The following is a 16,662-nucleotide window of genomic DNA, read 5'->3' as shown; positions in this document are numbered from 1 at the left end:
TAGCCATAGATAAAATAGCCTTTTACATTCTCCTACTATAAATACAATCCTAGCATATGTGAAAGTGACAAGCTGGATTTTCTGCATGCTATGAAAAATGAATCACGCTCTGCATCTCACACAGCAGGCAAGAAGCTTTTCAAATTTTGTCTGATGTTTTCACATTTGGGGTATATTTGAATTTTCCACATACTACACTGATTTAAGATCCCAAACATATGTCAATCCAGCAGCACAACCCAAATGTCTTCATGTATAAATCAGACAGCTAATCTTTGAATTTCAGATATACTGTACTCTGTTTCAGGTCCAGAAGCGCATTCTGAAATGCTGGCTTACTCAAAGGTGGTCAGGAATGAAGAAGAAAACCTGAAAACTTTTGAAGTTTACATCTACTTCTTTCACCATGCATTTTTTAAAACGTAGCCATCATAAACCAGGATTAAATGTGCGTGAGGGGAGTCACCCAATTGATAATATTCCAACATATATCTTTGATAAATTTCCGAGGTTAGATGTTGGGATCTCTTTCTCCCTCCCTCCCTCTCCCTCTCTGCCCCCCTCCCTCTCACACACACCCCAAACAGTTGGAGTGGAAGCAATTTCCATTTTCTTTATTTGTTCAATTTAGATGGCGTCTATCTTGCCTGGAGGCAACTCTAGACAGCACACAATCATTAAAACAATAAAACATTAAAAACATAAATAGTAACATTAAAATAGTATAAATTGACAATGATGGGAAGGAAGGGAGCAAAATGCACACAGAGCATTAGTTCACTAGCCATCTCCAAAACGATGCACCCCTCCTTGCTGTTTTCCCCACTAATTTTCCTTGGAGAAAGCTGGCAGGGAGCATTAGAAATGATGATCACATGATTGTGGCTGATTGCAGAAGTCTGGCAATGTAACAGCACTGAAATAGACTCAACTTTGCCAAATTTCAATTCCATGGGAATCATAGATTCTGAATCCATACTGTAAGTTAGCCCATTTGTGGTACGTTGATTCAAAAACAGTGGCTCCTTGATGGACCGCTGCATCCAATTGAAGGCTATAAACAATCAAACAGATATGAGATGTTTAATATGCGTAAACACTCACACACATAATCACACACACTGTATATCTAGAGCCGTGATGGCGAACCTTTTTGGCACTGAGTGGCCAAACCGGAATGTGTGCGCAAGCGTGTGCATGTGGGTATGCTGGAGCACCAGAAACCCGAAGAACAGTGCACATGCACGCATGCCATTTCCAGCACATGCATGTGTGCCAATCAGCCGGTCTTCATGCGCGCCAGAGCATGGAAACCCAAAGGCCAGCTGGCTGGTGTGCGCATGCCTGTTTTTTGGCCAATGTTGGCTGTTTTTCGGGCCATTTTCAGGCTGTTATTTTGTGCCGTTTTCAGGGCATCTTTCAGAACATTTTTTGGACCTGAAAAACTCTGCATGCCACCTCACAGATCTAGAGTATAGCTGCCAGATAGTGTACTGATTAGAACACACGGGCAAAGTGGCTGTAGGACTTGACAGCAGACTAAAGAAATCTCCCAGAAGAGGAACCAATCACCATCACAGTAGCAGACATTCAACAACACGTCAAGAACATGAAGAGCTGAATAGCAACTGGTTTGGACATGAGCACTTACTGGGCAAAAAAACTAACAGAAGCACAGATTAACCACTTGCTAGCAGCAGGCTCCCACCCAGACTAACTAATTCAAGGAAGGAAACGCTAATCATGAAAGACCCCCACAAGAGAACAGAATCGTCAGCAAACGGCCAATAATTCCCCTCCCCAAAACAAGGAGGGGATTCCTATCAGGAATCATAGGGGCCAAGACGTAGGACGTACGGGCCAGTACATGAGCAGAGTTCAAAAGGAAACTGGGAAGAATTCTAGATGCTTAAAACACCAATTGCTCATAGATAGAACAGTCATCCAAGACTTAAGGTCTAGACCAGTGGTGGGGTTCAATCAGTTCTGTTTAGTTCGGGTGAACCATAGCGGTGACTGTAGTAGGTCCGGCCCACCTGCCCGGACATAATGCCATCCTATTTAGCCACGTTTTGGAGGTCGTGCGCATGCATGGAAGGTGTGCGCACAAGCAAAGAGCATGCACGGAAGTCCAAGCATGTGTGGAAGGAGGTGCATGTGAGAGAAGCTTGCACATGCACATGCTCACATTTGCGAACAGGTAGGGAAGGTAAGTGAATCCCACCTCTGGTCTAGACACACCAATACCCATTAAATCCCCACATGGATCTGTGAATGCCTTTTGTACTATACAATGTCAACAGGACGCTAAAGAATTCAGTGGGACTGTGAAAAATTATGCTGGAAATCAGCTCAAGACAGCTCACACTAGTGGCTCTGAAGTGCAGGTTACACCAAGATGGGGCACTGTTGTTCTGCAAAGGCTTGAACTCTCTCAATTAGATAATCACAAAGACTGGATAAGGATACAAGTTTAAAAGTGAAACTACCATCAAGCACCTCCTCTATATGGATAACATCAAGCTATATGCCAAGAATGAACAAAACATCCAGTCACAGATCACTAATATAGAGTGAGAACATTGGGAGGTCATTCGGATGGGATGGTAGTCATGAGAGGGAAGGTAGTTAAGGCTGATGAGGCAGAACCACCAGTGGACCAAATGGCAGACATATAGACTGGTTACCAGCACCTTGGTATGCCACAGTCACATGGGAATAATGAGGAGGAGGCAAGAAAGATAGAAACATCCATGTACCACCAAAGGGCAAGACAGATCCTGAAGAATCAGCCCAGTGAGAAGAACATGATCCACACCATCAACATGTATGCCTTGCCAGTCATCAGAAACCCTGCTGATATAGTAAGTTAGCTAAAGGAGGACATGGTTGCTTCCAGTGTGAAGACCTGGAAGCTCCTCATAATGATCAGGGATTTCCATCTGAAGTTCCACACCCAGAGACTGTATACTGGCTGGAAAGAGTGCAGGCAGAGTCTGGAAAGTGCCAAAGCCACTATTGTTTGGACAAAACTAAAGCATCTAGGAATAGATCAGTAAGGTGGAAACCAAAGGTGAGCTGTTGAGAATGCTGAGGCAGTAGGAGACATGGGTGCAAGATCATTATCCAATTTTTTAAAGAAAATGTTGGATAACCATCTGTCTGAGATGATGTAGGGTTTCCTGCCTGGGCAGGGGGTTGGACTAGAAGGCCTCCAAGGTCCCTTCCAACTCTGTTGTTGTTATTGTTATTGTTATCAAGTAGAGGACACATGACAAAGAAGATTCTTACATGGGATGTAACACTGACGATAAATGAAGTGGCTGATGTTGGCGATCCCTATCAGTATACTGAAAGCTCTGGATTAAAAGACAGCATAGGCAAATCTATAAGAGTTATATATCATTATTCGCTTGTTTGAAACTATCCAGAATAAAGGAAGGCCCATATACATCTATAATGTAAAGTTTGATTACAATTTTGTATGTATTAGAGATCTATAGTTGATATAGCTTATATTGCTAAAAGAGCTTCATTGCCTTGACTCCCCCCCAATCCTGTTCTCTCACACAAAAAGAAATTTATTTATTTATTTATTTATTTATTCAAATTTGTATACCGCCCTATCTCCCGAAGGACTCAGGGCGGTTCACAGGCACATAAAACATTTATATACAATTAAAATAACTATTAAAAAACTTATTCTAATGCCAAATATTAAAAAATAGAAATATAAATCTTAAAACCAAATTTAAACCCTTGTAAATTTAAAAATCTATAAATTTAAAATCTAAATTTAAAATCTAAAATCTAAGCCAGTCCTGCACAGGTGAATAAATGCGTCTTAAGCTCGCGACGGAAGGTTCGGAGGTCCGGAAGTTGACGGAGTCCTGGGGGGAGTTCGTTCCAGAGGGTGGGAGCCCCCACAGAGAAGGCCCTTCCCCTGGGCGCCGCCAGACGACACTGTCTAGCTGACGGCACCCTGAGGAGTCCCTCTCTGTGAGAGCGCACAGGTCGGTGAGAGGTATTCGGTAGCAGTAGGCGGTCCCGTAGATAACCCGGCCCTATGCCATGGAGCGCTTTAAAGGTGGTTACCAACACCTTGAAGCGCACCCGGAAGGCCACAGGTAGCCAGTGCAGTCTGCGCAGGATAGGTGTCATCACGGGAGCCACGAGGGCTCCTCTATAACCCGCGCAGCCGCATTCTGAACTAACTGCAGCCTCCGGATGCCCTTCAAGGAGCCCCATGTAGAGAGCATTGCAGTAATCCAGGCGAGACGTCACGAGGCGTGGTGACCGTGCATAGGGCACCCCGGTCTAGAAAGGGGCGCAACTGGCGCACCAGGCGAACCTGGTAAAAAGCTCTCCTGGAGACGGCCGTCAAATGATCTTCCAAAGACAGCCGTTCATCCAGGAGGACGCCCAAGTTGCGCACCCTCTCCATCGGGGCCAATGACTGCCCCAACAGTCAGCCGAGGACTCAGCTGACTGTACCGGGATGCCGCATCCACAGCCACTCTGTCTTGGAGGGATTGAGCTTGAGCCTGTTTCTCCCCATCCAGACCCGTCGGCCTCCAAGCACCGGGACAACACTTGATAGCTTCGTTGGGGTGGCCCGGTGTGAAAAGTACAGCTGGGTGTCATCAGCGTCGAGCTGGTACCTCACACCGAAGCCACTGATGATCTCACCCAGCGGCTTCATATAGATGTTGAACAAAAGGGGCGAGAGGATCGACCCCTGCGGCACCCCACAAGTGAGGCGCCGCGGAGCCGACCTCTGCCCCCCCGTCAACACCGTCTGCGACCGATCGGAGAGATAGGAGGAGAACCACCGATAAACGGTGCCTCCCACTCCCAATCCCCCCAATCGGCGCAGCAGGATACCATGGTCGATGGTATCAAAAGCCGCTGAGAGGTCTAACAGGACCAGGGCAGAGGAACATCCCCTATCCCTGGCCCTCCAGAGATCATCCACCAACGCGACCAAAGCCGTCTCAGTGCTGTAACCGGGCGGAAGCCGGACTGGAACGGGTCTAGATAGACAGTTTCATCCAGGTGTAGGGAAACTGATATGCCACCATACTCTCTACAACCTTCGCATGAGCGGGTTGGAGACCGGACGATAATTACCTAAAACAGCCGGGTCCAGGGACGGCTTCTTGAGGAGGGGTCTCACCACCCCCTCCTTCAAGGCGGCCGGGGAGACTCCCTCCACCAAAGAAGCACTTGTTATTGCCTGAGCCAGCCTCGTGTCACCTCCTGAGTGGCCAGCACCAACCAGGAGGGGCACGGGTCCAGTAAACACGTGGTGGCATTCAACCTACCCAACAACCTGTCCATGTCCTCGGGAGCCACAGGGTCAAACTCATCCCATAAAATGTCACCAAGACCGCCTCAGCCGTCTCACCCGCGTCACTGCAATTCTGGTCCAGACCATCCCGAAGCTGAACGATTTTATCGTATAGATAACCGTTAAACTCCTCAGCACGTCCCTGCAACGGGTCATCCCGCTCCCCCTGATGTAAAAGGGAGCGAGTCACCCGAAACAGGGCGGCTGGGCGGTTATCTGCCGATGCAATGAGGGAGGAGGCGTAGCTACGCCTCGCTTCCTCAATGCCACTAGGTAAGTCCTAGTATAGGACTTCACTAGTGTCCGATCAGCCTCCGAACGGCTAGACCTCCAGGAACTCTCTAGGCGTCTTCTCTGGCGCTTCATCCCTCGCAGCTCCTCGGAGAACCAAGGAGCCGGTTGGGACCTGCGCCGGGTCAGAGGCCGCAAAGGCACGACTCGGTCTAAGGCCCCCGCCGCGGCCTGTTCCCAGGCCGCAACAAGTTCCTCAGCCGAGCCGTGAGCCAGACCCTCAGGGAATGGCCCAAGCTCCGTCCGGAACCCCTCCGGGTCCATCAGGCGCCTGGGACGGAACCAACGCATCGGCTCCGTCTCCCTGCGGTGGGGAGTAGCGGTCAGAAAGTCCAGGCGAAGAAGAGAGTGATCTGACCATGACAAAGGTTCAATGACTATTTCCTTCAAGTCCAGATCTCTCAACCACTGACCAGAGACAAAAATCAAGTCCAGAGTGCCACCCCCAATGTGAGTAGGGCCATCAACTACTTGGGTCAGGTCCAAGGCCGTCATGGAAGCCATGAACTCCCGAGCTGCTGTCGATGACAAGCCGGAAGATGGCAAGTTAAAGTCCCCCATGACTAAAAGTCTGGGGGTCTCAACTGCCACCCGGCCAGCACCTCCAGGAGCTCGGGCAGGGCGACTGTCACGTAGCAAGGAGCCAGGTACGCGATCAGTAATCCCACCTGACACCTATGACCCCATCTCACAAAGAGGGATTCGCACCCAGCAATCTGAGGAACAGTGGTCTCCCTCGGCTCTAGGCTCTCTCTAATCACAACCGCCACCCCTCCACCCCTGCCCTGGGCCCTCGGCTGATGGAATGCACGGAAACCTGGCGGGCACATCTCAACAAGGGGCACACCCCCTTCCGTGCCCAGCCAGGTTTCCGTAACGCCTATAAGATCCGCAGCGCCCCCCTGAATAAGATCGTGTATTAGGGGGGCCTTATTGACTATGGACCGTGCGTTGCATAACATCAGCCGAAGGCCCAGGCTCTGAGGGTCTCGACCATCCGGGGAACGGGAAAAGGACGGGGGATCGGGGCGCGCGATCGCCTGCAAACATCGACCGCGCGACCCCCCAAAACGATATGGTCCCCCCCTTCCGCCATATCTGCCCCTCCCACTTACCGTGCTAATCAGACCACCCTCACCAGCAGGAACGCAATCTCCCCCCCTAACCTCCGAACCCATTAAAAAACCGTCGCGAGCACGCGCAAGGACTGGCTCCCCACCCGACGGGCTACCCCCAACACCCGCCCTGCCCCTCCCACCCCTTAAAAAAGCCCTATCTAAAAACCCCCAAAGGCTCTTTTTTTTCGCATGCCACCTCTGTGGGTCCCAAGACCCGTCATTGAGGCCGGCCCTTGATAATGCGGCGGGCCATTCCTGCAAGGCGGGGGCACCTCGCAGGCGCAAGAGTTCCAAAGCAGAATATCGCATAAATGTTCACAAGCATAAGCAGGAGAAAGAAGACAGCGAGAGGTAGTAGTATAATGTCTGGGGTGGCAGGATGTAATGCCAAATCCTAATGGATACCCATCTGCCAGAATATCTTCGGATGGTGGCTGGCTTAACGCTGACACAAGATAGTACAATAAGCAGATGTAGTCTGATGGTAGAAAGTTATTACTACTCTGCACCAAGCTCAGTCCTAAAATCCATAATCTAATAGAGGTGGTATTCCTCTCTCCGTCCATGGCGTCTCAGCTATTTCCGAGGTAGATGGTTCCACAGTAGATGTTTCAAGATAAAGTCCCACTGCAACAGTCGGTCTCCAATCATCCTCCCGGGAAGTTCCAAAGATGGCCGAACCCAGAAAACTCCGGCCGGCCATACAAAGTGCAAGATGACAAATGCAGGTGACAATGTTACAGATGGCAATGTAACTTCCTAATCCGGGAAGAAGCAGGCCTAGCTGGGCCCAACCAGGCCAAACTAGGTCGGGACACCTCCAGCAGGGGCCACCAGGGGGATCCTTCACAGCCCTTCGCCCCATGGCCATCCACCAAATCCAAAAACAGGACCAGGGGAGCCAAGGAGAGCTGGTAAGCCCCCAAATTATCCGAAATAGCCGAGCGAACGCTGAATGTCAGGGAGAGAAACCCAGCCGCGGCTTCCCAGCAACTAAATACAAGCCGCGGCCTCGTCCGTTGTCCAATGGCCGCCATTCGCCGCTCGCCCATCCCCGGTCTCATTCCCGACAGCCGGGAGTCCAGAGAGGCCCACAGGCCTCTCCCCCGGCTGCCCGAAAGATGGTATACCTGGCCGGGGGGCGAAAGCCGCTCGGCAAGCCATCTGGGTCCCGGCGTCCTTTCCTCCATTACCCAGTTGTTACTTTCTTCGGCTCCTGCCCGGCCAGATGGTAAAATGGCCGCCGTTCGTAGCTCGCCCTTCCGCAGCCCTGGTCTCGGCAGCCGCGCGTCCAGGGAGGTCCCAAGACCTCCCCCACGGCTGTCCAGAAGATGATACGGCTAACCGGGGGGCGCAAGCTGTTCGGCAGGCCGCCTGGGCGCCGCCATCCCCCTCCTCACATAATCCTCGTTGTCTCCGAACTTCGGCTAGGCTGCCATCTTGCGCATGCGCATAAAACTGTTGAAGGGGTTTTCTGATTTTTTAAATCTAGCTTATATAATTTTGTAAAAATTAGAATTACAGGTACTGATCAAGGAATGTATGATTGAATCATTAAAAGAAATATCCTGTTAGAATGTACTCCTGTAATTCAGAACACGTTTTAAAAATCGTGATAAAACCTTGCACTTTCCAAAATTATCCCACTTTTTTTTTTTTTTACAGAATGGTGGGGTACAGGGTCTAATTAAGCAATTCCTGCTTGGTTAAGCAACATTTCTCCATCCAGGCTTTCTTAAGCTTTTTTTTTTTTGCTTAAAGCCAAAAAAAGGTCAATATCCTGGAAATTCAGATTTAAACACAGTGAATAATTAGGGCTGTAATCCTAAACTCTAACCTTTACTAGAATCATTAATAAACGCTGCACAATAGCACCTAACATTATGTTTCAGTGACTTCCTTTAACATCCCTTCCTACCAAGGGAAACTATTATAAAAATGTAAGAAGATGCATGCTTAAACAGAACGAATTTCTCATTTAGTCCAGCATCCTTGTGTCCACACTGCTCAATCACTGCCATGGACAGACCACATGCAAAACGTGTCATCATTAGGACATGTTCGTGTCTCTTTATCCTTGATTTCGTATCCCTTACTGTATATGCTATGAATATAAGGGAGACCTGGGGGGGTGGGCTTACTTCAGATGCAGTGCACATTACTCAAAAAATTTAGCCTGCAAGCCCCAATCAAGAACTCAAAGCTTTCATCCTGACTATCTCAATGTTCAGAGAGCTGCAATCATAAGCACAGGTGTTTTGTCCATCCAATCTGTCTCCCTTCACACCCAGTAATATCCCTGCACAGATGAAACAACTCCCAAAGTTAATTGCAAATTGCATAGCAATTAATACCTGGCTGCCTGCAATCCCATTAGCCTTTTAGTCCTAGCCAAGATTCATTTTTGACTATTAGCATGCTCTGTCTAGATTCCCTCTATTTCCGAGTGCCCATGGCATTTAAATAAGGCCATTCAGCTGCTGTTGCGTAGTCCTAGGAATGCTTGCTTTGCACTTCTTCCATTTGTGCAGTGGTTCAAGCCAGGGGAAATTTCTCTCAAGTGCTGTATATGAAATACTAAGACGCAGAAACCGGAGTTTGTAATTTAAATGGATTTCCTAAGGAGCCTCTTCAGAATGCATTTCCTCTTAATTTTGAAGGCAGGCTACAGCTCTGCAGATCTCCAAGACATATGAGCAGAGACTGGGCATTGGAGAGAAATAAGGCTCAGCGTGGAATTATGTATACACTGATAACATAAACAACAACCTGAATGGCATAATGTCTCCATAACACAGAACTGATGTTTGGGGGGAGTTACATGCCGCAGATTTCTCGAATGCAATGCCTATGCAGAAAATTCATCTCTGTTTACTGTTACATATAGCAGACATTGGTTCTTATTTTCCAAATAAATATTCATATTCCACTGAATAATGCTTAACGAATGAGAAGCAGCAACATTTATTACTATGTTGTTTTACAACAGTGACAGAGAAGAATTAAACTCTAGGCAATTCATATGGGCAGCTGTTACCTGTCAAGGTCTTAAATAATCTGGTCTCTTAGAAGCTGCTTTAGTAGGCAGCACAGTAACTACTAAAGGGATGACTCTTTCTGGGCTCTGAAGCTAAGCAGGGGTAGATGTAGTTAGTAATAGTAATAGGGAACAACAAGGAAAGCCCAGCACTGTAGAGTAATCCACAAAGTAAGGGAACACTTCAACATTTCTGCCAAGAAAACTATAGGTAGTCCTCACTTAATGACCGTAATTGGGACCAGAATCATTAAGCAATATGGTCATAAAGGGAAACATGACTGCACTGTTTAGCAATGGCAGTTTTGGTACTACCAGTTGCTTAGTCTAACAACTAAGTTTGGTAGTACTTAGTTGTTAGACTAAGACTATGCCATTGTTAGGTAAGGAGCTAATGCTTCTCCTATCCTGCTTTTCTGCACTTGCCTTCAGTTCAACTCTCCTGCCTATCTCTTCCCATCTCTGCCCTTTTGGCCAGCCTACACTCTGCCACCCTTCATCCCATTGTTCCTGCCAACTCTGCCACCTTGCATTCTGCCAGCAGGTGTGCCTTATCAGCAGCAGGGGAAGAGACGGTGAAGGTCAGCTGGTGGGAACGGAGGGCAGCAGTCGCCAAATCAACAGCTCTGGCCAAAAGGACAGAGATGGGATGGAGCTAGATGGTGTTGGGAAGCTGTGCAGATGAGGCTGCCAAGTGCTTGAATTTTTAACATGTGGCCACAAAGGAATTGCAACAGCCTTAATTTCAAGGACCAATTGTAAAAACCATTCATTCAGCGTCATCACACAAATGATCATAAAACAAGGACTACCTGTATATGGATGCATCCATGAAGTCAGCAGACCTAAGCTTAATTTGAAGACCGCTACATTAATGTCTTGCCTCCTGTATTAAAAGCTCAACAAAAATAGGGCTGTTTTAACTATTACTAAACTATTGCATCCCTCACAGGTCCAAACCAGCATGCCCAATAATTGTTGACTCCACAGCTTCCTCACCCTACTTTTAAAAGAACCACTGGTTTATGAAACTGCAGCATTAGCAGAGGTGAAGAATAAAATAGAATAGAATAGAATAGAATTTTTTATTGTCCAAGTGTGATTGGACACACAAGGAATTTGTCTTTAGTGCATATGCTCTCAATGTACATAAAAAGACAAGATACATTCGTCAAGAATCATAAGGTACAACACTTAATGATAGTTATAGGGTACAAATAAGCAATCAGGAAACAATATCAACATAAGGAAAATACAATCAAAAATTACAAAGCATTCTTATCACTAAACATTGAGAATTACAAATAAGGCAATTAGGAATTGGATACAATATAAATAAGGGAAAAAAACCCTTATCTAACTGAAACCAGAATGCTGCCATCAACATCTTCATCGTCTAAGCTGATGCTCTGCTTTTCTACTCTAGCAAATAAGCCAGAGTAACTAAAACTAATAATTCTTCCTGTCACTTTCTGGAAAAGCAAAATAAATGTACAGTAAAATTTCAAAATATACTATTAAAATCAGATTCAGATACTACCTATCAGAAATGAATGCTAATTAGTATATTTATGAGACGGGATGATCATGTTCCTACAACAAGCTTAATTTGGTGATATCTTCTAACGAGTGACAGGAAGTATGTGATTACACAGAGTATTTTAGGAACATTAAGTCTCCTCCCACTTATGACTGCATGACTGTAACTTTGTTGCTTGTATCCTTCATAAGATTTATATTGATTGTTTCCTAGTATGACTTGATTGCTTTTTTGTACCCTATGACTATCATTAAGTGTTGTACCTCATGATTCTTGACAAATGTATCTTGTCTTTTTATGTACACTGAGAGCTTATGCACCAAAGACAAATTCCTTGTTTGTCCAATCACACTTGGCCAATAAAAAAGAATTCTATTCATCTGGGTACAACTAACCATTAAGACTGTAAAGAAGATCAGTAACACTGTGGAAGAGTTAAATAATACAAGTAGCCTTCAACTTACAACCATTTGTTTAGTGACCACCCAAAGTTGCAATATCACTGAAAAAAGTGGCGTGTGGTTGTTTTTCACACTTACAACCATTGCAACGTCCCCATTGTCATATGATCAAAATTTGGAGGCTTGGTAACTGGCATGGTGGTTGCAGTGTCCCAGGGTCATACAATTACCTTTTGCAATCTTCTGACAAGCAAAGTCAATGGGGAAGTCAGAACCAGTTAACAACTGTGTTACTAAACAACTGCAGTGATTCACTTAACTGTGGTAAGAAAGATCATAAAATGGGGCAAAACGCACTTAAAACTGTCCCACTTAGGAACAGAAATGTTAGGTTCAATTGTGGTCGTAAGTCGAGAACTACCTGTAGTGCTTTATATGCTTTCAGGACCTACTTCCTAAATCATATACAACTAAACTAAGAAATTAGTAAAGGAAGGATTCAGAAAATTCATGGAAGATATTCTCACAAGGGTTGTGACCACCATAAAAGTAGGAGAAATTATGCCACATATATGTAGACTTTTTTGTTTTTCTTTTGTTTTGGAGGAAGAGAGTCAAGGTTTTTTTAAGATTTCTTTCTCTAAATACATGAGATTATGATGAATGAAAAGGAGTTTCGGCAGTGGTGGGATTCAAATTTTTTTACTACTGGTTCTGTGGATATGGCTTGGTGGGCATGGCATGGCTTGATGGGCGTGGCTTGGTGGGCATGGCATGGCTTGATGGGCGTGGCTTGGTGGGCATGGCAGAGAAAGGATACTGTAAAATCTCCATTCCCTCCCCACTCCAGGGGAAGGTAACTGCAAAATCCCCATTTCTTCCCGATCAGCTGGGACACGGGAGGCAGAGAATAGATGCGGACGGGGCCAGTCAGAGGTGGTATTAACGGGTTCTCCGAACTACTCAAAATTTCCGCTACCAGTTTTCCAGAACTAGTCAGAACCTGCTGAATACCACCTCTGAGTTTCAATCTCTTTGTAAGTGTGTGTTTTGTTCAACCAGACACAAAATCACATGGGATGACAGCTATTTAATACTCATGGTAGCCATAGTAGAGAACTGGATTATTTAATATTTTCCAAGGAAGCATTCAAGTTCAGGTTTCTATTTGAGATGCACTTGTAAATGCACCTGTAATAGCTAAGTTCCTTAAAGCCACAGGCAAGAACAAACTTTAATGTTGAAAGCCATGTTCCTTAGTTAAAGAGTAAAAGGCTAAAAGAAGAATTGTGATTACTGTAAAAGAAGATGAAGTTTTCTTTTAGCATATAATCAAGTATGACTTTACCCAAACCTTCTGACCCAAGGTACATCTGTGCTGCTCTGTTGACTAAGATGCTAAGCAATTATAATCCTTGCTTAAATTTTCTTAAGGTTGTTGTAAACAAAAATGAAGGGAATCAAAGCTACCTAGACATTCATATCTTAGCCTAACTTGCCCTGAACTGCCTGTTTTGCAAACTGCAAGGCACCCCAGCCTCTGTTGGCACACAAATGGAAGATATACGAAAAGATTATTTGTTTTGATACTTCAGCCACCATCTGAAGAATCCCATCTTGGTTAGTATAAAATTATCCAAGTAGATATATAGGCAATTGCAATTGCTCTATTTCAATGTCAGTACTGGTATATGCATTTGAAATACTTGTATAGACTCCCTTTATTTATTTGCGCACTACAATCCAATAGTGCTTCTTATATTTTTCAAGTTAATTAAGAAATTTCTAGAATTCCTAAGAATTTCTTTGACTATGTATGGAATGGAGTAGCATAATCTTCAACGCACAGTAGTAACTCATAGAAATGGATACACCTCGATCATGTTTGAAACAGCAACACAAATCACAGGGTACCTACTATCTTTCTAGTGTCAGGGTAGTGTTTTCTTAGAAATTGGTATTTGGTCAGCTGTAATTAGCTTGGGGAAAGAAAGAGAAGCCAATGAGATAGCACTATCAATAGCACTTAGACTTATATACTATTATATAAATATATTTACAGTGCTTTACAGCCCTCTCTAAACGGTTTACAGAGTCAGCTTATTGCCCCCAACAATCTGAGCTCGGAAGGATAGAAGGCTGAGTCAACCTTGAGTATGGTGAGAATTGAACTGCCAAATTGCAGTCAGCCGGCAGTCAGCCGAAGTAGCCTGCAGTACTGCATTCTAACCACTACGCCACCATGGCTCTTGTAGCAGATAGGCTACATTTCCACCCATTTTCCATGCTTCAGAGAACAAAGCAAGAACCATCAGAGAGGAGTCAGATGCTGCTCCACCGGCCCAGCCCTGCCATGTCAACTGTTGTTTCTCTGATTCACCAGCCAGAAGAACAGCACTTGCCAACCGGTTAATTGCAGAATTATATATTTAGCCATATAACATGCTCAGGGTATTGCAGAAGACCTCAGCTGGAAGCCAGCTAGCTGTTGTCACTTGAGGACAGCCTGCAGCTTGAGTCACACAGTCTCGTGTGTTTAGTATCACTGACCCAACTCCCTGGAGTGATGAGCAAGATGGCAGCTGTCTCAACCGTGTAAGCAAATGCACATGAAAGAAAGCTGCTATTAACTCAAATCATCTGAAAACCTGGGCATGCTTGTGGCAAACGTGAGCAACATTTCTAATTACACCCTTCCTTATTTATTGTTTCAGTGCTGCCAATATACGCACAAAGTGACAGCACTATTAAAAAGAGGAGTGCTATCATAAAGGCCTCTGGAAGCAATTGCGAGCAAGCGAGAGAAAGGCTTCCCGCCTTACCACTCCCCCCCTCCCTATTCCCTGAAGACTTTTCCATTTATATTCTGTCACTTTTAAACACTTTCACCATTTTAAAAATACTCAACACTTTGGTGAAAAAAAATATTTCCCAGAACAAAAAATGTTAACATTCATTAGAGAAGTTTGCAGTGTGAACAATTCAATCTTGTTAAGTACCATATGGCTGCCCGTAGGAAAACGCCAACAAGTTTCAACTCTACAGCTGGGCCATAGTTCCTTCTATTCATTGTGCAGATGGCTGTAATTGACACCATTGCTAAAACAGGTCTCCAGGATGTCTATAGGATCATTAGAGTAATTAGTTATTAAATACAGCTCCTAGTTTCAGGAAGCAGGTTGCAATTGTTATAATGCTTGGCAAGTGAAGTACAAATTTTGGCTACAGAGGAAAACAATAGCTAAAGCTAAAAATCCCACTGAATGCATTAGGAGGTATCGTGCAAGATGACTCATTCGAAAATCAATCATGCTAAGAGTGATCAGCAGAAAAGGAGAAGGGGCCACCCTAGTACTTGTTGGCTGGACACTGAAAAGGATGACCATGGCAGATTTGAAGGAGGCAATGTGAGAAAGAAGGGCATGGGCAGAGCTGATCTATGAAATGGCCGAGAGTTGGGCACGACTGAATGGCAGGTTGTCAAACTCATGGCATCACGTTGTCGTCCCGTGACACATTGTGACTTTTCCCCCTTCGCTAAAATGGGGTTCGGCGTGGCCAGCGTGTGACGTATCTGACCCATAAGCCGCAAGTTTGACACCTCTGACCTAGAGGCTTATCCAAAGAAGGGAGGGGAAGGGATGGGGGTATCACCTTGGAGCAACATTGTCATTCCTGTACTCAGATGCTGCCTTATGAGGTCAAGAGCCATAGTGACACAGTGGTTAAAATGCAGTATTGTAGGCTAACTCTGCCCACTGTCAGGAGTTTGATCCTGAATAGCTCAAGGTTGACTCAGCCTTCCACTTTTCTGTGGTCGGTAAAATGAGGACCCTGATTGTTGGGGGACAATATGCTGACTTTGTAAACTGCTTATAAAGGGCTGTAAAGCACTATGAAGCGGCATGTAAGCTATTGCTTACATGGAGACCATCAAAGCATGCTGCCAAGCTTTCAGGCCTTTCCCCACTCCAGAAGCTTCACTTTTTCTCTTTAGGAATCAACTACAACCACCCTATTGATTGTCATCAGCCTTTTTATTAGATTTCCTTCCTCCCCATGTAAGAAGCTACATGCCATGTTTAGTGGATCATTTTCCAAACTTGCATGGATTAATCCTATAGCCTTTCATAGGCAACTTCCATCCAAACCAGGGGTGGGTTCTACTTACCTTTACTATCGGTTTGCATCGTGCCCGCGTGCACTCGCTCCACTCATGCGTGCTCTTCTGTGCATGCGCAGAAGAGTTTTGATGACGTTTGGGTCAGTGGGTGGAGGCTTCCACCGGTTTTATTACTGGTTCTATAGAATGGGTCAGAACTGGGGGCAACCCACCACTGATCCAAACCCATACATACTTTCATTGTTTCCTCCTGGTCATGGAATATCCTAGCATACTTCAGCCACTCAGTGTGCTGGGAAGGGGGGGACAATGAGGTAGAATAGAAAAAATATATATACTGTCTTAAGGATCCTGTTCTTCTTCTTCTTCATCATCATCATCATCATCATCATCATTATTATTATTATTATTTGCATTTATATCCCGCCCTTTTCCGAAGACTCAGGGCGGCTTACACTATGTTACTATTAAAATTAAATTCCTAAAACAGCTATAGCTTTTTCCTCAGGCTCAGTGGAAGAAGAGGTCCTTAAATGAATAGCATAGAAGTGCTCTACTGATATAAAGACTAAAGCATTTTTCCCCAAATGATTTTTGAAACATCCACAATCAGACAAAATACGTTTATTCAGAAACGGGGTCAGACTGCATTCAATGGCTCCTTCACTTTTGTAGCTTCAATCTTTCCCAGTTGCCACAATGACAACGGAAAGCTTTTCAGTCAAGAGCCAGGTCTATTTTCTTTTCTCTTTAGAATGTATGCTCTTCTTATTATGCACATATTAAGCCAGTAAATTATTAT

At 45.3% G+C, this 16,662-nt stretch overlaps 1 protein-coding gene across 5 annotated transcripts in view; it reads right to left on the bottom strand.

Moving 5' to 3' along the window:
• KLHL29 (kelch like family member 29) overlaps positions 1-16,662 on the bottom strand; it is a 490,936-nt gene that overhangs the window by 341,844 nt on the left and 132,430 nt on the right. The window contains exon 1 of one of the 5 annotated variants that reach the window (XM_058179650.1): positions 16,096-16,114. The exons of the other annotated variants lie outside the window; for them this stretch is intronic. The gene's annotated coding sequence lies outside the window, so the exon portion shown is untranslated. Of the gene's footprint in view, positions 1-16,095; positions 16,115-16,662 lie in introns of those variants that run through there. 5 annotated transcript variants of the gene reach the window in all.

The sequence above is a fragment of the Ahaetulla prasina genome, chromosome 1 (assembly GCF_028640845.1).
Source record: "Ahaetulla prasina isolate Xishuangbanna chromosome 1, ASM2864084v1, whole genome shotgun sequence".
NCBI lineage: Eukaryota > Metazoa > Chordata > Lepidosauria > Squamata > Colubridae > Ahaetulla > Ahaetulla prasina.
This window is presented reverse-complemented; position numbering and strand designations above follow the sequence as displayed.